Source organism: Onychostoma macrolepis, chromosome 03 (assembly GCF_012432095.1).
Source record: "Onychostoma macrolepis isolate SWU-2019 chromosome 03, ASM1243209v1, whole genome shotgun sequence".
Classification (NCBI taxonomy): Eukaryota; Metazoa; Chordata; class Actinopteri; order Cypriniformes; family Cyprinidae; genus Onychostoma; species Onychostoma macrolepis.
In genome coordinates this window covers 50,344,751-50,370,410 of record NC_081157.1, presented here as the reverse complement: position 1 = coordinate 50,370,410, position 25,660 = coordinate 50,344,751, and the positions used below count along the sequence as shown (strand labels likewise).

Here is a 25,660-nt window from a genome sequence, read left to right as displayed (position 1 = left end):
GATCGTCACGTGGTTCACGTAGACCTCAATAGTTCCAGGAAGTTCATTGCGGGCAATTGGAATGCATTGAGTTAGTGACTATAGTGAGACAGAACTGTGATTTTTGGTAATTAGTAGACAATAAAATACTTTATTTACATTATTTATAAAATAATGTATACGTAGTATATGTAGCTGTATCAATGTTGTTTTTAAAATATAAAATTCGCTAATATTTGAGGATTAATGTGGTCAGCTGTCCTTACCTGCCATGTTAACATATTTTAGGCTGACGTTACAAGCCCATGTTTGCTATATAAACGACATCGTGGTCTTTTACCAAGTAACTTCAGCCTCTCTGTATAAATATAATTGTGTGTGTGTTTTCTAACAACTTGTTAGTCAAGTGCAATCACATCTTAATGTTCATTGTCCTTTTATTAATCTCATGGTAAATGTTAAATTTGTTGTCTTTGAAAATTCATTCCAAATAAGTGAAGATATTTTAAGATTAAGTGGGAATTAATCTCTTTTAATGTTTTTGATTCTTGTGCACCCCTCCATTATTAATATATAAATATATATTTGTAGTATATTCAAATTTAAAATAACATAAAACATTTTTACCCATTTAATCATATATTTGATGCATGTTAACTTTTGTTATGCACTTATTTACATGCTATAAAGCATGTTGTCCTTGAACGGTCTCCACTATAGTTTGCTGTGCTGCATGGGAGCGCTCCAGTCTCACAGAAAGGAGTATGAATGTATGGTTTCCCTACTGACACGGAGAGGAGAAAAAATTATGCATCAAGTTTTGTTCAATTCACATTTATTTGTATAGCACTTTTATTACAAACATTGTTTCAAAGCAGCTTTACAGAAAATGAATGTTTATACATTACAAATAAGAGTTCTGTTAACAGGTGTAACTGTCAAAATAATGTTCATATGGCAGAAATGTTCTAAAATTAGGCTTTACAAATCATGCAGTTAAGTAATGTCATGAGTTCAGAAACAATGAATAAATTAAAGCAATGGTTACATGATTTGATCATGTTGATTACAATGAAAGGAAAATTTAGCAGTTTTGTATGTTTATTCAGAGTCAGAGTCAGCTTCATCTGAAGTCCACTCAAGGGCTGGCGTCATCTCTTCACAGGTGCTGGTCATCTGAAGTCTTCATAAGAGGCTGGATATAGTCAGCAGGTGCAATCTATAGATTACACCAACAAAATGTGATGTAATCATATGGGAACTGACACTTTTTCACAAAGAACAGGGAAAGACTTGCCAAACCCAGTGAAGACTCATTGTGAGGGTGATTTCTCATTACAGGGAGTCTTCAGGTGGTTCTTGTTCTGATCCAGATAGAGAAGGAGAAAAACACAGGAGAAATGGTTAATGATGCTCCATCACATTTCAGTCCTGTGGCATCTGCTCCTTCAACACAGTGCTTCTACAGTAGCTAAGACATTTAAGTATAAAATACAGTACAGGTTTATTGTGATTACTTCTATAAAATAGTAGTGGTAGGCCTATATAATACATTTTTGGAAATTTAGCCTAGCATGATTCTGAAATGAAAACTGCTCGCCTATTTTTATTCTCACTCAGGTCCATCAGCATCCTTTGCAATAAATCTAAATCTATTAAATAACTTCCCAGCAGCAGAAATCACGTTTAAAAGCCTTAATTACACAACAATGAACACACAAATGCTACACAACCTAGCAACTAGCCTAAGACCTGCTATCAGTAATTCATGCTAGCAACATGCTTGGATTAATGTGTTGTTGATGAGTTTGTCCCTTGTCCCTGATTTCAGCAAACACAGTCTGTCAGTGTATTCATGACTGATGTCTGAGTCTCTCTCTGTGTCTGATGGATTGAGTTTAATCTGCAGAAGTGAATGATTTGATCTGAATCATGATGATCTGTGTTCAGATGTGTCTGTGTATCTTTATTCAGTCAGTTTAACTCCTGATCAGATCTGATTCTGTCAGAATGAAGGAGTTATTCATCAAATCATTCTCACTCTCTCCTGTTTTTCAGTTTCATTTTCAGTCATGAAGACAGTGATGTTAATCTTCATATTAGTGACTAATGCAGTGATGATCGGCCTTTACATATTCACTCTGGACAATCAAACAGGTGCAGTAATATTATTAATAATGTGTGTAATTACAGTAGTTTATTTTACAGTGTTTTGATGTTATCTTGTTATTTAATGTCAGAGTCACATGATCAGGAGATAAAGCTGTTGTGTTGATGAAGGATTGAATCTGATCTGTGATCTACATCTGTCCTGTGATGAAGACAGAAACACCTGAAGATAAACAAGACTCTTGAGACGGAGAAGTGACTCTGTGTTTGATTGTGTTTCAGATCCGATCGGATGGGGCTGTGTGATGGTGTTTCTGCAGATACTCTGGACCATTATGTACTTCACAGATGCTGTTTACTTAAATTCTCTCAAGTTGTCTCGAGGTACAGTATCAATCATCTACTTTCTGTGATGTTTTTCTGGTTCATGTACGATTAAATACTTCAGTAGTTCACAATATTAAACAGCGCAGGATCAGTAATATTAATATCAAGCAGGTTTGTGTGTGTTTAGAAAAGACTAAATAAATGAATAAAGTTGTGAATCTGGTTCCTGATGGAAACAGCGGTCAGACGCAGTGGACCGGATCTGACGGTCATCACTTACATTCATTAATCTCATTAATACAGTCATTAACAGATCATTTAGTTTATACGGTAACAACAACATATGAATCACTGATAAACACACAACTTTAACCTGTTACTGTCATGTTTAAGAATACAGACCTAAGATTGGTCTCTTTTTAAAGAAGACTCTCTTTAGTCTAATATCGCCTATATTTGATAAAACAGGTCTAACTCTAAAACTGATAGACAATCAAAGTCTTGAGTCTGATAAAGTTGTGTTCACAGGTCCCTGTGTAATTTAGTTCAGGTGCTGTACCACAAATATCCTCTGAGTGACACAAACTCATTAAACATTTCTGATGTGTTCTGCTGTCACAAGTGAATACTTTTCTGTCACAATCTCACTTATATCACAAAACAGCGGCCAAATACTGAACCTTGAGTCTCAGACCTTTGCAATGATATGTGTTTTGTCAAGATTAGAAATAATAATAATAAATATTGTAAAATTTGAAACATGATCACTGGGTGAGGAGCCTGCTAATTGGTTTTAATGTACTGTTTCCATAGTAATGTAATAAAAACAGTTTTACAGGATGAATTGTGAGTGTTTAATATGTCTAATAATCATTAATTTATGATGAGTACTAAAATACTTCACTGGATAAAAGTGATAAATATAGAGCGCGCCGAGCGTCTTGTTGTCAGGACACAGAGTTAATCTCAGATGATCTGAAGAAGAAGAAATGACTGAAATCAGTCAAAACACACACCGCAGATTAAACAGTTAGTAAGAAATCAATTCAAGCAAAGACTGTGTGTTTTATGTTGTTTTTAATGTGGCCTCATTTTCTCTAATAATATTCTTCTAATAGTTAAATAGTGATGAATTCAAATAAAGCATTGTTTTATTGATTATATAAGCATTGATGCTCCTATCATTTGTCTGAACTTCATATTAAATGTTAATCTTGTTTTACAGATTTTCATCGTTATGTTTCTGTGTATGTGTTTGGATCAGTCGCTGTAGTTTTACTGAACTCTGCTGCATTAATAACAGAACTGATCCTGAAAACAGGTGACTGAACAACATACACTTTAATACAGTATTTGATTTGAGGAACATATTTCCATAATACAGTTCATGGTAAATACACTTTAAACATGTATTAATAATTAATTTTATGAGCTGAATTTACCTGTATTTATCTGGAGTAATTATTCTACAATAATATGTGACTCTGGAGCACAAAAGCAGTCTCAAGTCGCTGGGGTATATTTGTAGCAATAGCCAACAATACATTGTATGGGTTAAAATTATCAATTTTTCTTTTATGCCAAAAATCATTAGGATATTAAGTAAAGATCATGTTCCATGAAGATATTTTGTAAATTTCCTACCGTAAATATATCAAAACTTTATTTTCGATTAGTAATATGCATTGCTAAGAACGTAATTTGGACAACTTTAAAGGAGATTTTCTCAACATTTCCAGATTTTCAAATAGTTGTATCTCGGCCAAATATTGTCTGATCCTAACAAACCATACAACAATGAAAAGCTTATTTATTCATCTCTCAGATTATGTATAAATCTCAATTTAAAAAAACTGAACTTAATAACTGGATTTGTGGTCAATGGTCCCATATGATTTTTCATCAGCTGTTAAGATTGAATTCATTCGTCAAATCAGTGATGATTATGTTTAATATAACTGTGTTTTTCAGTGAATGGTGATCGTCTGATGGCAGATCTGAGATTCATTGTGTTTCCTTCTGAATGTTTATTTGTCGTATCTCTGCTGATTTCTGGATTCTCAGGATCCAGTGAGTATAAACCTGAATTATTTCTATTACAAACCATTAGATCACATTTACATCAGAATCAGCTGCTCTTCATGTGTTTCTTGTCTCACATTTTTCCACATTTCTCAGTTATTTGTCTCAAGCTTGATTCAGTATATTAATGATAATTCCTTCAGTGTTGTGTGTCTCTGTTTGTGTTGATTTGCTGTGAAGCTGGTGTTTGAGTGTTTAATAACTGAGAGATTCAGAAACACACTGTACAGTAGCTGGGGCTGGACGATATGGCCAACATTTATATCATGATATATTTCTTAATTTCAGTTGATACAATATAATTCCAGTATCGATATGAACAATATTCAAAGAAAGCCTCAGAAAAACTGCCAAGAACGTAAACCACTGTAAAATTAATTTGCCAAGAACCTCCTTCTATAATATAGCTAATGTTTTGGAAAAAGAAGAAAAAAATGGCACAAACAAATTAATGTTCACCTTTTATTTGTATTTAGCCTTCATACAAACAAGAAATGTGAAATCACTGTCAAAGAAATATAAGACTTATTAATATTAATATCTTTTACTTCAAACTATAACATACACTACCAGTCAACAGTTTCTGAACAGTAAGAATTCTAATGTTTTTTCTTCTGCTCACCAAACCTGCATTTATTTGATCCAAAGTACAGCAAAAGCAGTAATATTGTGAAATATTTTACTATTTAAAATAACTGTTTTTTATTTGAATATATTTTAAAATGTAATGTATTTCTGTGATCAAAGCTGTATTTTCAGCATCATTACTCAGTCTTCAGTGTCACATGATCCTTCAGAAATCATTCTGAGAAAAAAAAACAAAAAGAAAATTATTATTATTTTTATTATTATGTTGAAACAGCTGAGTATAATTTTTTTCAGGTGTCATTGAATAGAAAGTTCAGAAGAACAGCATGTATCTGAAATAGAAATCTTTTGTAACATTATAAATGTCTTTATCATCACTTTTGATCAATTTAAAGCATCCTTGCTAAATAAAATGAGTACATGATATATATATATACAGTATTTATATAATATATACAGTATACTAATATATATATTAGTGCTGTCAAACGATTAATCGCGTCCAAAATAAAAGTTTTTGTTTATAATATATATGTGTGTACTGTGTATATTTATTATGTATATATAAATACACACACATACAGCATATATTTTGAAAATATTTACATTTATATATTCATAATCTTATATTTTATATTATATATAAAAATATTTAATATTTAAACATAACATATTTTTCTTAAATATATACATGCATGTATTTGCATTTATGTATACATAATAAATATACATAGTTTACACATTGTGACAAAAACACATGAAGAGAAAAAATAAAAATAAAAATAAATAATAATGCTGAACACAGTCACATATTCATATCAAAACTCTTATGACATCTAATTTCTAGTAAGTCATTCAAATAATACTTACTTTTAAACCTCAATTAATAAGAATATTAAATAATTAAAATAGTAAATGCATGAATTAAGAGAGAGGGAGGATTATGTAAAAAGGTGTTATAGTACATACTTTGATTTTAGAGGTGCCCATATCTTTTCAAAATATGTACTTTTACCTTTGATTTCATACGTTATCATCTCCATAAAGTGTACTTTAGAAACTAAATCTAACCAATCACTTATAACTGGGATTCTTGCCTTCTCCAAAATGTTGTTATTGCTTTAAAGGCAGTAATTCTCAATATTCTAGATAAGTATAACTCATCTTTACTAAGTAGCTTAGGTCCTATACCCAAAACCATATTTTGCATCTTTACTATATTTGATTTCTTAATTTCTTCTATTACATGTATCAGTTCTGTCCAGAATGTTTTAATTATTTTACAAGTATAAAATATATGCGTGTAATGAGCTTTAAGTTCACCACAACTTCTCAAACTTCCTGAAGATAAATTATTATATTTGGAAGATACTTCTGGTGTTATAAAATATCTCATAATAATTTTCCAGGCATATTCTTGCCAATATGGAGATTATGTAGTTCTTAGATTTTCTTTTAGACTTTGTTTCCAATCTTCTTGTTATTTTATTATCTAATTCAATTTCCCATTTTGTCTTAATATTATATAAACCCCTATCCTTAATTTCTTTCAATATATTATTTATTTGTCCTATCAAATCATCTAATCTATTATTTTTACTAACTTTAATCATAAAACACAAAAGAGGGTGAATATCATCTAAAGTTTTTATTTTAATCTCATCCTTTAAATAACTTCTTATTTGAAGATATTTGAAAAATAAATAATTTCCCAGACAATACATATTTTTTCTCTGTTCTCAAATGTCTCCATCTCATTGTCTCCGTAAATTTGATCAAATCTTTTAAGTCCTTTATTAGCCCAAACCTTAAATATATCATCACAAGTATTTGGTTTAAAATCTGGATCTCTTGATATTTCTCTTAAACAAACCATCTCCTGATCACTAATTTATCACTTTGCAAATTCTTCTCCAACATTTAAAAGTTTATCCGACACAATAATAACTAGTGTTTACCTCTTTCTTTCTCCCACAAAATATGAATGTACTGATTGCATCGAATGACCCAGTTTCCATATTCTTCCACTTTGATATATTATCCGTTTGCATCCAACTCTAAATCATCTTAATCTGTGCTGCGTAATAATACTCTTAGTTTGGCAACGATAACCCCCCGTTTCTTTACTATTTTGTAAAACCTTCAGTTTTACTCTTGGATTCCCCTCGTCCCAAATACATCTTCTGAAGATACTATGCCACTTTTTGAAACTACTAAGATGTATATAAACAGGAGATTTTGAAACGGAAACAAAACTCTCAGGAATATACTCATTTTAATAGTATTTATTTTTTCAGTCAAAGATAATGGTAATATTTTCCACCTTTTAAAGTCTTTTCTTATGGTAATTTCTAAAGTATCATAGTTACACTAGTATAAATTTTCTACCTTGTTTGGAATTTTCTCTCCCAAATACCTTCTCTATAAATGTTTCTTGAGCAGCATATTATTATGATTTCTGAAGGATCATGTGACACTGAAGACTGGAGTAATGATGCTGAAAATCAGCTTTGAATCACAGAAATAAATTACATTTTAAAATATATTCAAATAGAAACCATTTATTTTAAATAGTAAAAATATTTCACAATATTACTGCTTTTGCTGTATTTTGGATCAAATGAATGCAGGTTTGGTGAGCAGAAAAGACTTCTTTAAAAATAAAAACATAAAAAAATCTTACTGTTCAGAAACTTTTAGTGTAGGCTGATTATTCTTACAGACTGAATCAAATGTGCTTCCGCCAGAATAAAGAGTATGAAAAGTGCTGAGTTGCTGCAGAAAGCAGAAAGAAATTGAGCAACAACAGAAACATGTTGCTGGAGACGTGCTTATTAAATGCAAACTGAATGTCTTCCAGCAGGAGGCGCTGTGAGAGCGGCAGAAACAGTGGTTTCTACGGTAACGGCTGTAATCTAAGCAGCTCCGCTCATGAACACTACTTTATCAGATAAAATGAAAATGCCATCAAAACTATTCTGAAGACAGTCGGTTCCCTTCAGAGATACATTCATATCAAACACCCGCGCCGTGTTTTGATTTCGAAACCTGCAGTGCTCATGTTTATTTAACGAAGTCAAACGCCACAAATAAATCGATGCATGGGAAGCACTGGATATCGGAAATGTTTAAAAATCTTACCACCATTATTAAAAAAAAAAAAAAAAAGATATTGTGATATATATTGATATTGAATTATTGTATCTCAAGCTTTAATAATAACCTGTCATTCACTCTGTCATAACACTTAAAAATGCCCCAGAGCCCCTTTAAGACTGAAATCTTAGAAATCAAGCATCTGCTGAGATTCACTCAGTCAGTGTTAAAATCATTCAGAGATTCAGGTGTGAGCGTAACAGTGTCCAGTAGTGCAGGAAGAAGCTCAATTTAAACATTAAACTTTAATCCAAAACTCAAGAAAATAATCAAACAAATCAAGCAGCAGCTGCTGAAGGCCACACAACACATCAAATATCCCAGGAATGGTTTCAGAGTGAATGACCGGTTCTTTAGTTTATCTGAACTGAGAGTGATGAGAATCAAACTAATTCACTGATGTCTCTCTGTTCTGTCCTCACAGAGATCGCTGACTGTCTGAAGTCGTGTCAGGTGAGTGTCTTTCACATTGATTTCAGATTTAAACTGACCTGCAACATCACGAGACTTTACTTCATACTACATAATTATCCAAAAGTATGAGGATGTTACATGAATGATGTTATGACTGACGTGTTTTGTCCTAAACGCAGAACAAAGTGAGATCTGTACGAGTCAGAAGATCCCAGAAGAACCAGAGCGCAGGAGAAGCACAAGAGATGAATCCTCTGAAGACTGGAGATCAGGAGCACAATCAGCCGGATTCAGTGCGGTCTCAAACATGAGAGAGAGATTATTACTGAGTGATCTGGAACACAATCTTCTGCAAAGCTGCTCGAGACAACAGATGGATTCAGAAGAACAATAATAACACACTGATGTTTGATCAGAAGCTCATGTGTTTCTACACTGATCCGCTGAGTTCAGTCTAATGACGTTATTCACTGCTAATATCACTGTTTTTTGCACTGTTTCAGCTCTGTATTTTGTATGTGTGTTTTTTTTTTGTAAATAGCTGTAAATATATGCAGGGTGTGTTTTAGTGTGTCAGCACTTTTACTTTGTATATATGTGATGCTGATTTGTGATTTAAAACTAAACCTACACTGTAAAAAAAAAATCTGTAAAAAGCGGAGAATGTATTAGCAGAAAATTAAAAGGACATTTTCTGTTCATTTCCTTCAACATTAAAACAGAAAATTCTGTAGATTTACATTTTCTTCTGTACCATAAACAGACAATCTGTTATGCAGAGATTTCTTTAGCAGCAAATAAATCCAGCACAATATATACAAATTGAACATGGTTTATTTTTACCTCATGTAAACATTATTAAAAGTGTGTTCAGTAGCTTTTATTTGCCTTAAACAGGTGAAGACAAAAATATTATGACATCAATTAATTTAACAATGTGTAAAGCACCACTGAAAATGCTTGTATTGTGTTAAACTTTTTAGTTTGAAACAGCAACAGGCAGAAAAAAGAAAACATGAGCAGGTACTTGTTCAATATTGGTGTTGCACCAAATAGTGGTCACACAGATAAACTTCACTGTGAAACAGTCAAGATTCAAAACATTTTCAGATACATGGAAAAAAATGTATACAAAGACAGGGCTGTCATTAATAACAACTGATAGACTTAGTCAATAGTCAAGTGAAATGTTGTTTAAAAGGACAGTTCACCCAAAAATGTGAACTCTACAACTGACATGGTACTGCAAAAAAAACCTTTCTTGTACAGCATTTGAAAATAAAGAACAGATTCATGCGCTCATGCCTGACATTTCAGTGTGAAACTATAACAGAACTATACAATCTAAATTAAGAGTAGTGTTTATGTGCTTTTAGTATCTCTTGTCATGTGAGGAAACTACTTTCTTTTGCTGCATGTTCAGTCCATGTTAAGTTCCATGTTGAGATCTGAAAAAGTTCAAATTGTACATGGATTCTCGAAGTTGTTCATACATGAGTCTTGGAAGCGTAGGTTCCTTTCATCTGAACCTTCGACCCTCGTTCAGGATTTCTTCACAGGAAGACTGGAAATGACAAGAAATTAAATGAATGAAACTGAATAGAGTAACGTCAACTGCTATTACAAATACTTTCCAATTCAAACATTGTTTATAAAATGCTAAACTTGCATTTCCAGTGGTCTCCAATTGCATCTGTCATGTGACTTTATCAACAATGTTTTACGATATAGTTAAAGGGATAGTTCACTCAAAAATGAGTATTCTGTCATTAATCACTCACCCTCATGTCGTTCCAAACCCGCAAGACCTTCGTTCATCTTCAGAACACAAATTAAGATATTCAAGTTGTTATTTTTGTTTTCTTTGCACACAAAAAGTATTCTCGTAGCTTCGTAAAATTACAGCTGAACCACTGATGTCACATGGACCGTTTTAACGATGTCCTTATACTACGTTTCTGTGCCTTGACCGTGTTAGGACGCTTGCTGTCTACGGAGGGTCAGAAAGCTCTCTGATTTCATCAGAAATATCTTAATTTGTGTTCTGAAGATGAACGAAGGTCTTACAGGTTTGGAACGACATGAGGGCGAGTAATTAATGACAGAATTTTCATTTGTGAGTGAACTATCCCTTTGATTATTTTCAACTAAACAGCAACACAACAAAATGCTTTATACACAGTTTCATTACATATGTTCCTTACATTTGTATGAATTCCAGCGTAGGTGCCATCTCCTCTGGATGTTTTATGTTTAAAATGAAACGAAGAGAATGTGTCAGCCACAATGAGGGAGGAAATGATAACTTCTTGAATGACAGCAATCTGGAATCACCAGTAACTATAAACAAATAAGAAATTATAAAAAAACACATGGTGAATTCAGAAAACCACTCCAAACATTGATTAAATCTTTCCTACACAAACAACTTCAATAACATAGTCAACTGAATAAATGCTCAATGACTAATTTTTTGTCAGTACTGAACATCCCTAAAGAAAGGTCAATAAAAATGGAAGCATATGGGTAGCAAAATTCAATTTGAAATGCGCAAAATGGCAATGCAGTTCTGTATTTTAATTTATATTTTACTGTACATGTGTTCAACATTTAGTGCAAAATGAAAATTCAGTTATATAATTGACATTTGCCATGTTCTACACTAGTTTTAATATGCAAAACATATTTTAACACTTTATAAGTCAAAAAAATAAAATTAAAATGTATTACCCAAATTGATTAGATATGTTTAACATGTCTAAGCAAAAACTGTAGCAAAATTATCATTTAAATGCTGTTTTTCCTAAATGCATTTAGACTTCCGGGTAGGACACTTGGGATTGCATTTCCATCATAACACCGCGTGATAATTGCAGCACAATGCAGTGAGAATTTGAGGATGCATTCTGAGCCAAAGGTGCAGCAAAATGCTGATTTAAATGTCTTTTATTTTTCTTAAATGCATTGACACTTACATATAAGACATTTCAATAGCATTTTCATTAAATACCCCACGATGAATATAGTTTAAGTCAGTGTGGAAAGCGTTTGGTTAAAGGTGAATATTGACCTATTGCGCGTCCTGTTGCCGAGCCTTGATGTAGCCTAACGACTGACAGGTTGCATTTTAAAATGCATTTCAAATCCACCGTGACTTTATATTTATCGTGGGGTATTAAATGAAAATGCAATTCAAACCTCTTAAGTGTAAGTGTCAATGCATTTCAGAAAAATAAAAATAAAATATCACGATTTTGCTACCCTTTTGCTGCACATTTGGCTCAGAATGCATTCTGAAATTATCACTGCATTTTGCTACAATTATCACGCTGCATCATGATGAAAACGCAAGTTTATTACATATTGCATTGCCATTTTGCATATTACATTTCAAATTGAATTTTGCTACACATATGCTTCCATAAATGAAAACTGTTAGTAAATAAAACAGAATACAAACCCATGATAAGAATGCAGGGGGTGCTTGGGATGTACAGTACAGCAGCAATTACAACCTGTCATTAGAAAAGAAAACAGAAGAAACACCATGAATGTCATGAACTGCTGTCCCTTTAAAACATGACTCACATCTGACACATCCCAACTCTTTACATCAGTTAAAGCTTTTTTAAAACTTATTTAAGACTATCACTCGCCAAAAATGGTCATTTTGACATAATTTTGTGTGCTTTTGTCCGTGTAAGTGCGAGAGAACTCGATGCGTTCTCTGAAGCGGCATTCTCCAGTAGCCCCTCACTGCAGAACAAAGATCCAGGGCGTGGACGGGTGGGTTTAGGTATAGGTGTGTTTGACTTCATGCAGCGCCATTAAAACCGATCGGCGGCTGACTTGAAGCAGTGCATGCCGGTTAGAAAATTTGTCCGACTTGAACCAGCGCCGACGCCACGTCACTGTCACGTGTGGCATCAAAGTACCGCGAGAGTGTTTCGAGAGCAGCCGGCTGACTCAGCTCGCGCAGTTTCTCCAGAGCGACTGCAGGAGCGCTGATGACGACACGGCTGTTTCACGATTGGCCAAATTCACCACATGACAACAATGACGTATGTTTCTAACATCTTCAATTCCAATACAGCTCACAAATATTATTTTACTAGGAAAATATCACAATCATGTGAAAAAATGGAAGCTAAGCCAAACTTTGAACATTTTGTAAAAAGAGATTAAACAAATGGTACTACATTAGATAAAATTAAGAACAAAGAAGCAAGAAAGACCTATGAAGCTTTTTGTTACTTTAAATTGTTGTAATTTTACCCCTGGCATGAATTGTTTAACTTCACATATTCTTATGAATGTTTATTTGTTTTTGTACTTGTTGTGAGTTGTATATGCTTGTACAAACCTTTGTATAATTTTTGCATAATAATAAAAAAAATACTGCTCACAAATCTGTTTTTAGAACAGTAAAAGCTTTTTTTACTGTATAGTCACAATATTATATTGAGTCACATTTAATAAAAAAAACACTGATAAAAGCTTATTGGTATTTAAATAGTATATGTTTATGTTGAACTTTATTCTTGAACAGATGGCCCTGTATCAAGCAGTATATAAAAAGTGTTTCTGTTGCTCATGAAAACATTTCTGTAACGTCCGTGCATTTGACAAATATTGCATGTTATTCACTTCATCTGTGATAAGATACCGATATTTATTTGCCAAACAAGCCAGACAGCAACTAAGTTAACGTTACAGTTTGTTACATTTAACAAAAAAATAATTTACCAGAGAAGTGAACGGTTCCCGAAATCCGACTTTAAAATGAAATTTTGACCGAGACTCTGTGAATAATGGCGTCTGCTCAAGCACTGTTTTCGCGCCAATAATCAACTGAGCTTCTTGTTCCCACAATGCAAAGCATAATTAAAAAATACGGGAAAACCCCTGTAAAAACCAAATACGGAACATTCCTTCAAATTATTATGGTATATTGTACTGTATTTTTACGGATTTTTTTTAATTTAATTTTAATTTATTTTTTACAGTGTAGCTGTACGCAAATATTAATCATGTAAATTAATCAGAAAGATTATCATCGTTTGCAGCACTGGAGTTTGGAGAGTTTGTATTTTTGAATTATTAAATATTTCTCAAGGCCAACGGCTGCTGATTGTCTCATATTATCAGTCCACTTCAGTAAAGTTCAGTTGATGTGTATGTTGTTCAGATGTGTTTTCTTGAGTGTTTTGTCTGATCAGAGAGCAGTTGTTCAGTGTTTCCTCAGCTCTGTTCGTAATATGAAGAGAAACAGTGATTCCCACACCAGTGCAGATCCTCACAGAACTCCTACAGCACACAAACACACATTCATGATCATAATAATAAAAAGAATACAGCTGAACAACAGTCACTACATCAACAACTATAATAGATCAGCCTTTATGGCGTCAAATCTATGCCATTAATAACCGAGCGCACCACTTATGCTGGCGCGCGCGGTAAATCACTTCCGCGAGAGGAAAACAGATCTACACGCGAGGAAACGGCAGCACGCGAGCTAATTTCTATGGCAAGCCAAAGTATTCATAAACGCCTGCTCGGGCGTCTGATTGCACACTGACACGTCAAAAGCGTGCGTTTTGTCAGCAAAACGCGCGTCCTCGACGTGTGATTTGCCATAAAAACGCGCGTTGTTGACGTGTGCTTTGAGTTCTTGGAACACGCGCGACAGAAACGCGTGTTTCTTTTAATCAAAACGCGCGTCCACGACGTGTGATTTGCTGTAAAAACGCTTGTTGTTGACGCGCGCTTTGGAGTCACCAAAAACGCGCGTTTTTGACGTGCGTTTATCATAACAGAAATGGGCGTCGAATACTCACGTTTTGAGTCGGACAAAACGCACGTTATGAACATGTAAACAGGTAAACCAAACTGGCGGTGCAAAGGCATGTCTGAAGTATCCAGACAGGCGAAAATAACGTGCTCCCTTCTAGTGTTCTCAAAATGGCACGTCCAAAGCATGTGCTCACTTCATAGGGCTTGAGTCTGTCATGCTTTGTCCGCTAGGATTTGGGGTATTACGGTAAGGCATTGCTGCCACATAGGTATTATTTTCCCCCACAAAACACATTAAACAAATGTCATTAAACTTCAGTTCACATATTAGCTAATTCTCCTTTTTACATTTACAAATGTTGTGAAAATATAGCTGAATTAGTAATTATAAGCACAAACTATTTATGTTAATATATTCATTAACTCAATCACAGTCTGTAAAAGTCATATATTTGGTCTTTGTTTGCTGTGTAGACTCCTATTATTTGCACATCTTAAATCACTTAATTATTTGTTCATGTTTTTGCATACCCAATCTAAAGTGGAAACTATTCATCATTTGTAAATGTTTATAAATATTTACACATTTTTTAATATCTTTATTATCACTGGACTTTTAGCTACTGTAACTATGTTTGTGTAAAGGGTGGTTAGTTAAGTTTAGCTAAATGCTTGGTAAAGACATAAACACATTGTAATTTTGGTGCAAAACATGTTTTTATTACACTTATATTAGTATACTGGTGTGTATCATTAAACAGAATATTCTTTGAATCATACATCAACAGGAGGGGGGAAACAAATTTTCAGGAAAATATATGTATCATTTACCAAAGCAATGAAATATAAACGGATTGAATCACGTTCCTTATCAAATTGACCCTGTACACTGCTGACCCTTACCCAACCTTAAACCACCAAACCTGTCCCTAACCCTACCCGTATACCTCAACAGCAGCAAAAGTGTTGTACATTAAGAAAAGCTTTTAATGATTGAATAACATGTTAAAATCCTTTGTAGATTTTCGAGATGTGTCCATAATCATATGAATAACTCATTTTAGTCAATCTCTGCAAGACAAACTTTTTAGGATAGGAGATAGAATAAAAATGAGCTCCTAAAACTTACTGCCAGATTCTGGAAGATAAATTCTTCAAACAGTGGTACAAGAGGATGTGATGCTGGTCCTTCAAGAGTCACTCTCAACTTATCTGTCCATGAAGCCTATACAAAATCAGTCTTCATGTATTTCACAACACTTCAGCATGTTATTCTTATTAAGTGAGGGTTATTTTTTAGCATTTTTTACCCAAGCAAGGTCTCTGAGAACCTGACACATTGCTCTTCTGGAGACTCCAGGAAGGTTGCTGTTCTGGAAAATGCTGGCGCTGGAGACTAAATGATTCCTGATGGTTTCACAACTAATTCTTCACCTTAATTCTTGTGCAGTTAACGTGTCTTTTCTTCTGCACCTGTTTTTTCTGACCCTGCTGACCCAATGAGCATTTTGCTGCCCAATGGTCATGCCTTAACTTTGCTAATTCTATTATTGAATTAGTATTGCATCCTTCTCATGGGCATTTAATTATTATTATTTTTATTTTTTTACTTGGCTCATTTTATCTGTAAAAGAAAGCCTGCCTAATAATTCAGCACACCTGAAATAAGGAGTTTTTGACTTTCAGCCTTCATGGACAATTATGTATAACTTAGAAATTATTAAATACAAAATCAATAGTAGTTATTAAGATTGATGTGGTTTGGAATTGGTAAAATGTTCTTGGGAAAAAAAATACGACCAGGATATTAACTTGCCTAATAATTCTGCACACAGTGTACAGTTATTAGTAAACATTAACAAGCACGTTATTTCACGTTTCTTTATATGTGAATTTATGTTAACTAATGATCTGTTAACCATTAGGCCTATATAATGTTTGTTAATGATCTATTAATAAAAGTTATTATAAAGTGTTACCCGGTGAATGAAAAACAGTGATTAACCTACCTTACAATTGTGTATTCCACAATATCGAGGTCCGGGTTTAATGTTGACAAAATATGACGATAAAAGTGATCCTGCACTGTACCAGAATTCTATGAGCCATGGTGGTCATCTAGGTGCTACATGGTGCTATAGAGGTAATGTTACACAGCAGCTAAAATGAACAACAACTTACATCCCTTAGACATAACATAAATTGTACCACACCACTGATCTAGAATAAAGAGTTTATCAGACCCATTTCTTTAATGAACCTTAACCACATACAATTAAAAATGTTTATGTTTAATGTGTTTTGTGGGGGAAAAAATAATACCGATGTGGCAGCAATGCCTTACCGTAATACCCCAAATCCTAGCGGACAAAGCATGACAGACTCAAGCCCTATGAAGTGAGCACATGCTTTGTACGTGCCATTTTGAGAACACTAGAAGGGAGCACGTTCTTTTCTAAGAGTGTCATTCTGAGGCTGTGGAAATCGGACACTGTTCCTCAGTTTAAGACCTGGTTGAACTATCTTACTGGAATATTGCATATGGAAAGAGTCCAGTATGGAGTTATTGGTAATCTTAATAAGTTTTACAGTATATGGCAAGCATTTCTAGATCATTTGGACCAATGTAATGCTGACTCTGACCAGCAACGTAATGCTTAGTATCTTGTCTGCCCCCTATTGAGTGCCTAGTCATTTTTCCATTGAAACTGTTTGTATGCCCTGATTGTTGTTCTCAAAAGTCTGTTTTTTTTATTTGTTTTTATTTATTGATTTATTTTTTAATAATTATTATTTCATGTATTTTGTTCTTTTATTGTTGTTGTTTATTGTGCAATATAAAACTAATAAAAATACTTATAAAAAAAAGGGTTTATGGTCCTGTTTTATCTTTGTAACATCACAAGATTGTAATCACTAGTAATCACTAGTAAACGGAAGAATTTATGTTAATTTATGTTAATAAACTTTTATTATAATGATGTATTCTACTGACAGTGCATGCAATTCATTTTCATTAAAACAGCCATGTTATATTTATAAAAAAAATAAATGACAACTTGCATCTGGTCTGTTGATGAAGCCATGTCTCAGGTCACATGTGAATTATGGATCGCCTTTTCACAGGCGTCCAATCACAGCTGACTTCCGGAAAAGGGGAAGTAACCAATGGCGTTAGAGATAACAATTAAAACAGCAAGCCCCGCAATAATAATTCTGTAAATGATTGTACTTTGTACAGACACATTATGATCTAACAGAGAAATAGAATAACCAAATAATGCAATTTCTGGATCAGGTGTAAAAACACAACCATACATATCCGAGAACCATTTAAATATGTCACACCAGAAATCGTATAGTTTTGGACATGTCCAGAAGAGATGGGTCAGAGAGCCTTCTGCAGATTTACACCTGTCACAAATAGGAGAGATAGTAGGAAAAATTCTGTGCAATTTAGATTTTGAATAGTGCAGTCTATGCATCACCTTACATTGAATTAACTGATGCCTAGAACTAATAGAGCAAGATCGAATCCTACTGAGGCTCTCCTCCCATACATCAGCCTCAATCTGCATAAACCCTTTTTTATAGATTTTAATGACATGTTTCCACGGTTTTTAGCATGGTAAATCTACCAAAAAGGTTATATTTGAAATTTTCATACAACATAAAGCTTGGGCTATATTAACTTTGCAAAATGAAAATAAAATAATATAAAGCTAATAGTCAACTTGTTGCTATATGCTGAATTAGTTGTAGTTCACCACTATATGCTTACCCAACCATATTTATATACAACCTCAAAAATGTGAGAAGTGTCCATTAAATAATTGTAAATAATAAGTGTTCCTGTGGCTCAGTGGTAGAGCATTGTGTTAGTAGCGCAAAAGGCCATGGGTTCAATTCCCAGGGAACACACATACTGATAAAAAAATAACAATAATGTATAACCTGAATGCATTGTAAGTTGCTTTTAAAGCGTCTGCTAAATGCATAAATGTAAATTGTAAATGTACATGACTGTAAATCCCAAATTGGTTTAAAGGACCTTTGGATGAGCAAATTATTTGTTCATATAAATAAGCAAGAGTTGCTGTATAAACTTTTTAATATATTTTGTATTACTATGTCAAATTTTAGGGGTTGATGGTAATATATTCTTTCATTGTAAGAGGGTTCTGCACTTTACCCTACTTATATTTATAAAAATAAAATAAAAAAAGAAATGACAACTTGCATCTGGTCTGTTGATAGACAGATAGACCTTTTCACAGGCGTCCAATCACAGCTGACTTCCGGAAAAGGGGAAGTAACCAATGGCGTTAGAGATAACAATTAAAACAGCAAGCCCCGCCCCACGACTGACAAAAATAGAAGTGTTCGCGCGAGCAGGTGAGAGAAGATCGAGCGCGAGGATGTGGGGGATGATCACGCGCGCGCGAGGGCTTGTATTGCGCGCAGAGGACAAGTGACGTGCGCGCGAGTGTTTGAAATTAGCTCGCGTGCTGCCGTTTCCTCGCGTGTAGATCTGTTTTCCTCTCGCGGAAGTGATTTACCGCGCGCGCCAGCATAAGTGGTGCGCTCGGTTATTAATGGCATAGATTTGACGCCATAAGCCTTCAGAACAGCATTTATGGAGGTCAAACACATGAAATACAGCATTTACTGTCCTGAATGTCGACACAACAGTTCAAAACTCCTCTGAATTGTTGCTACCTTCCTTTCTCTTCCTAGAAAATGTCTGTAATTCTCTCCTTATAAAGTTTCCAGCCCAAAATGACTCCAAACGTAGCGGCTACAAACACATACAGATCAGCCATTCACCTCCATAATAATGACTCTAGAAATGTGTTTATGAAATTAATTAATGACTATAAATTCTACAATAATCTCTTAACGTGGTTCTTTATTCAATGAATATATTGTTGTTACACACTTAAGTTTGTTTGTACAGTTTGCGTAACTTTTATACTTTATTTCTATAACTGTTCTGGTGTATTTCTACTTCAAAACACTAGATGGCAGCATCGCGTCTCATTAAGAATTGTTTTACCTGTTATGTGTTGTTGCCAACAAACAGTGTTGGGCTAGTACTCAAAGAATGTAATATAATACTCATTACTAGTTACTCCTTTCAAAAGTAATATTGTTACTTTACTTATTACTTTCTGGCAACAGTAATTAGTTACACTTTGTTACACTACTTTTTCTTCACTTTTTACTTCAAGTTGTAACTGTGTATCTTCCAGATAAAATTCTTCTAGAATGTTACTAATAACATATTTCTGCCTCATCATTTGACCAAAATCCACATTGGATCGCAGTCAGAAGTTATTACAAACACTCAATAGTGATTGATAGTGACATTCAAGCAGAAGTGTTGTATTCATCTCATTAATTATCATGTGTAGCTTGAAACTAATTGTCATTTCTCCGTTACCCATATACGATTAAATTTCATTATGTATTTTATCAAATCACATAAGTTTGTAAGTAAGTTTGTAAGAAACTGTTTAATTTTCCAAAAATATTTTTAATAATAGTAATATAATGTAGCACATGCTGATCAGAGGGATGTAATGCCAGAGTAAAGTACAGCCACAACGTACTCAACAGTGTTCAGATCATCTTTTTCATGACAAAATCAATATAATGCAATATTTCTATCTGCTGAATGTAATCTTTTCCATATTCCACGCTTGCTTGCTGCACTGGGGACATCACATGCATGTGTGAGTCGTGAAAATTATGAAAATAAATCTAGGAATTATTTTGTTAAGATTTTAAATCAGCGGGGTTGAGGCATCATAAGTAACTAAGCTGTTTTATGGATGGTAACTGTAATATTATTACTGAAATCTTATTAGTAATTAGTTACACTACTAGTTACTGCAAAAAGTAATATTATTATTACAGTTACTAAATTACTAGTAACTGCCCAACACTGTCAACAAATATTATAAAGATGAAGATAATTTGCCATTCAGAATAAGGAAATTTACAAAATTGTCAATACTTTTGCCTTAATTTTCATATAATAACAAATAACTGCTTTTGCATTGAAAATTATTACTGGTCCAGTTTTACTAGAAAAAAGTTTAAATAAATAAATAAATAACTTGCCTGTACACTTTGACAATCAAAAAACAGACAGCATATAGACTCCTCAAAACTACAAGAGGAGCATTCTTTACCAATGTCCATAAACTTGAAAAGTAAAGTATTAGTTGGATAGATTTTATGTAAGATCTTCAAATTAATTTCTCTTTATTATAAATACAACATTTGTAAGGCAGCAGTCACGCCTTTTTCTAATTGACATTTTTTTCATGAAAGACTTGTCTAATACCTTTGTTAGTGCATTTATTATCAAATATATTGTCGTCATTTATAAGAAAATTATAATCTTTATTTTCTACTTTGTAATAGGCAAGGTGGCTGTACATTAAATTAATAAGCCCAGCATGAATATATTTAATTACTGCAAACAAATAAGTATCTATATTTTATAAGAAAATTAAACTTAGACATAAAGGAATCATAAGAGTAAATATTTAATGTTGAATCAAACAGATCACTCAAATAAACTAACCCAAAATCCAGAATCAAAGAAAGAATTTCACATTTGTAATGTTTAACTCGAGACCTGAAGCATCAGAAAAAGTTTGAACTAATTTAATAGCATTGTTAATTTGATTTTTATCTTTCAAAAATAAAGTTGTATCATCAGCCAACTGTGTTTTTTTTGTTGTTTTTTTGTTGTTTTTTTTCTCTGCCAAATAATGGTATACACCACGAAAATTAGGGCTTCTTATGCTGATTGATAATAACTCAATCATAAATAAAAATGGAGATGCGGGGATGCCTTACACTTCTATTTATAAAAAAAATCTGCTGGAGAAACAGATTCAGAAAACATTTTAACTGTTTGAATAAATTTATTTCCAAAACTAAATGCCTACCTAAACCATTTTTTTAGTCTGGTCTCATAAACTATAAGGCTAAAATTTATAGTCAGCGTTTAATAAAGTAATTTAGAATTAGGCTGATAACACCTTTCATCGTGTCATTGTTGTACTCAATGCTTTGTTTTCTAGGCATTCTTTATACAAGCCATATAGAGTATTTTCTATTAACTCTCACAACACACACAGAGAATTCAACTGAATCTGTTCCAGGAGATTTACCTTTTGTCGGTTTTGGAAAACGCAGGTTTCTATAATCATGTGGAATAACTGGAACAAACAACAATATTATCACAGTGTGAGGTATAAAGTTTTTCATAAAAGGAATAAACAAAAGATTAAATATCTGAAGAGAGTATTTCATTTATTTTCAAGGACAGCATAAAATTTCTTGCATAATTTCTCCTTTCCAGAGAAAAAAAACAGTAACTGTTTCTTTCCCCTTCCTCAAACCATTTGGCCCCTGACCTCACATATGCTCCTTTAGCTAATTCTGAGTATAACTTATCAATTTATTTTAGACTGATTGATAGATTTCTGGGAATTGTATGCCTTTATTTGATAGGACAGACAGGAAGTGAAGTGGGAGAGAGAGAGCGCGGGGAACGGGACTCGAACTTGGGACGCCCGAAGCGCAGCGGTGCTGTATGCTGTCACGCTGCCCACGAGGCCTCGCACCAACTAACTTATCCATTTCTATTTCCAATTCATTTCTTTTCATCTTCTGACAGAGAGTTAATTTAATTAAAGTATTTAATTCTTCAGTTATCTCTTTCAAAGTGTGTTTTTCTTTCATTCTTTGCCTCTTATCGTCGCCATTTCTCTGACTTTAGATTTAAAGGTGCGGTGTGAAGATTTTAGCGGTATCTAGCGGTGAGGTTTCGAACTACAACCAACGGCTCAGCCCTCGCTTTAGAGAGGCTACAGAGGCGAGTAGCTCCAGAGTGCACCCTGGACGATGGGGCGGGTCGACACATTAAGCCCACCTTCAATTTCATTGGTTTATAATACAGCGGAGCTAGACATTTGCGCATTGGCATTCTTTTATATACGTTTTTATGAATGATCCACGCTATTTGGATGTACTACATAAATATTAAGTGCTAACAACAGCGATTTTAGTTGGAATCAATTAGCAAATGTGTATTTTTTTTTTTAATTTATGACGAATTAAGTTAGATTAAGTTACTCTCAAACACTGGGTGGCGGGATCTCCGAGTACTTCGGGCAGAACAGAGCTGTGTAATATGAGCGGCTCACGAATTCAGTCTGGGGAACAAATTCTTAATTCGTGGCCATGATATAGTCCTACCTATGCTATAAATAGCCTCACCTATGAGAAATATTAATTATGTTTCTGTGTGATGAACGTAAATAGTGGTCCTCAGTCTCAACAGGTGGAAATGAAGTCAGATATTATTGCACTTTTCACACGAAGCAGACATACTTAAACACTGAGCATTTTAGCTGGGCGATGTTGATAAAAATGATCCACTGTTTGAGATTTAGCTGTTTTGTATAATGTATATTTATATGTAGCCTATATTCTTTATTTTAGAATCGGTGGATAAGCAATAACTTAGGATATGATGATAATTCACTGTAGTTCAGTAAGACATAGGACAAACCCGCAAATGGTTTTATTTTAAAGAACAACTGCGGTGACAAATAAGACAATAATACCAAATAGTCCATCAGCGTGAACTGGGGTTTTATGTGTGGATAATGGGAATAAAAACCTTGCTGAAAGAAACCCTTTTTTTTTTTTTTTTTGCATATAGGCCTATTTTAAATGTTTTTGTTTACTAAACCAGCTGTTATTAAATCTGACCTACAGCAAATATTATTATTAATGTGCTTTAGTGCGTATTTAAGCAATGTGTGGAATGAGAAATGTATACAGTATATGTAGGCCTATACATGTATATGTACTGCCACATTCAATATTAATATGCTTCCAAAACTGACATACCAGAAAATAATTCAACACAGTTGTTGATTGTTGACTTAGTAAATAATAAGAAAACATAAAAACATGACAAAAATATGGGTTATTTACAGTTGCTGTTGTCGAACAATTTTAATACATACATAAAATAAATGAAATATTACAGACTGTACTATTATTACTATTATGTAATGATTTTATATTATAAAACAAAAAAATGGACAACTATGTATTTCAACTTTGTGTTTGACAAAAGCAAGTTGTCTGCATTCTAGAAATGTATGCATGTCCTGCACAAATGTAAAAAACAAATATCAGTGGCTCTACAAGATCATCCTCAATGAACTCTGCACTTAAGAACCGTTCCAAGGCCTCAGCAGCTTCTTCATCCTCCATGCACAGTAGTACAGTTTGTGCGTAATTATTATGCAAATTTTTTTTGTTTGTTTTTCTGCATTTTACCAATTCCAAACCACACTACTATTCATTTTACACATAATGATTTATAAGTTGTATATGATTTTAACAAGGGCTGGAAGTGAAAAATGACTTATATTCAGGTGTGCATAATTAAGCAGGGTTATTTTTATAGGTAAAATGAGCCAAAGAAGAGATTTAACTCACACTGAAAAGTTGAAAATTATTAAATGGCCACGAGAAGGATGCAATACTAAATGCAATAATACAATTTGCAAAATTAAGGCACGACCACTGGACAGTGAAATGCTCATTGGGTCAGCAGGGTCACGAAAAATCAGGTGGAGAAGAAAAGAGACATGTTAACTGCAAAGAATTAAGAATCAAGGTGAAGAATTAGGTGTGAAACCATCACGAACCCTTTAGTCTCCAACGCCACCATTTTCCAGAACAGCAACCTACTCTGGAGTCTCCAGAAGCGCAGTGTGTCAGGTTCTCAGAGACTTTGCTAAGATAAAGAATCCTGAAACATCACCCCACTTAATAAACATCTCAAGCTGAAGTGTTGTGAAATGCATGAAGACTGAGTTTTTTAAAGGCTTTATGTAGCAATGTTAGTCTGTAGTTGGATGTGTTATCAGAGTGTAAAGTGTAATTTACTGGGAAACACAATGATTATATGAAGCCAGCCACAGTAGCATGCAGGTGGATTTTGACATTTTAGACTAGTTGAGCAAACACTGGCTAGCCTATAAACCCTAATATGCAGTACCATATTGTCAATGTATAAAGCCTTATTTTATTTCCTGTGTCCTCTTTCTTCAGGAGATGACCCTGGAAGAGCACAGGGAGCTCTCTGCTGGAGAGGCAGCCAGGCCTGGTCTTTGATGCCCTGATGATGCATCATCGCAGACATGGTGCGACACCTTTAGCTGGAATACCAGGAGTACCATGCTGTGCTTGTGATAATGTAGGGAAATGCCTACGGACCAGGAGAGGAAATGCTGTGGTCAGGAGCCAGCGAACTGTGAGCCATACTGCTGCACTTCTCTCAGTACTGCCATGAAGAAGGCTTTATTCGCATTCACAAGCAGGACATTACGGCATTAGGCCACATCAGGGAGCCTGGGGATGACAACAGGGAGTACTGCTATGGTGCCTATAGACACTTCATCTATTGGCAGCATGGGTCTTTAGGCCAGGGAAACCGACTTGTCATCCCCAGTTGTTGTGTTTGGAGGATCAGGGAATCAAGGACACTACACTAGGGTGACCATACGTGCCATTTTTCCTGGACGCGTTCTGGCCAGGATTTCTTTATTGCCTAAAATATCTAGGTTTTGGCTTTGTTTGTGTGTGCAGACCGATCGGTGTATGACATCAAAATACCATACAGACGGTTCCTTATGCTTTCAAAACGCTCTCGAGGTACTTTGATGTCAAACACTGATCAGTCTGAGCCGTGCTGCTGTAAGTCGAACACACCTAATATGTAACGCGTAATTGCATGGCTTTGACCGTAGATCCCACCTTCTCACACGCCATGATTGGTCCATTATGTACAATGCCTGCATGTTATTGGTCAAACTACTTTTTGATCATTACCTTCAGGAAACAGGAAAACAAAGCCAAAGCAAATCCTGGCAAGGACGTTTACAGGAAAAATAGCACGTATGGTCACCCTACACTATACAGGTTTCATTCCTGCCGTGAATTTCCTTCCAGGCCCTCTGGTCATACAGTACCACACAAGGACTCACAAACCTGCCTCAGCATCACCAAGGCATCACAGAAATGTACAAAAAACAGAAATGTTTTTTTTTTTTCATTAATGTAAGTGAGGATAGCAGAATAAAGTAAACTGTGACATATTATA

At 34.2% G+C, this 25,660-nt stretch overlaps 1 protein-coding gene across 1 annotated transcript in view; it reads left to right on the top strand.

Annotated features, from left to right (window-relative positions):
• Positions 1-25,660, top strand: part of LOC131535819 (gastrula zinc finger protein XlCGF57.1-like) — a 509,738-nt gene that overhangs the window by 296,521 nt on the left and 187,557 nt on the right. The window lies entirely within an intron of this gene.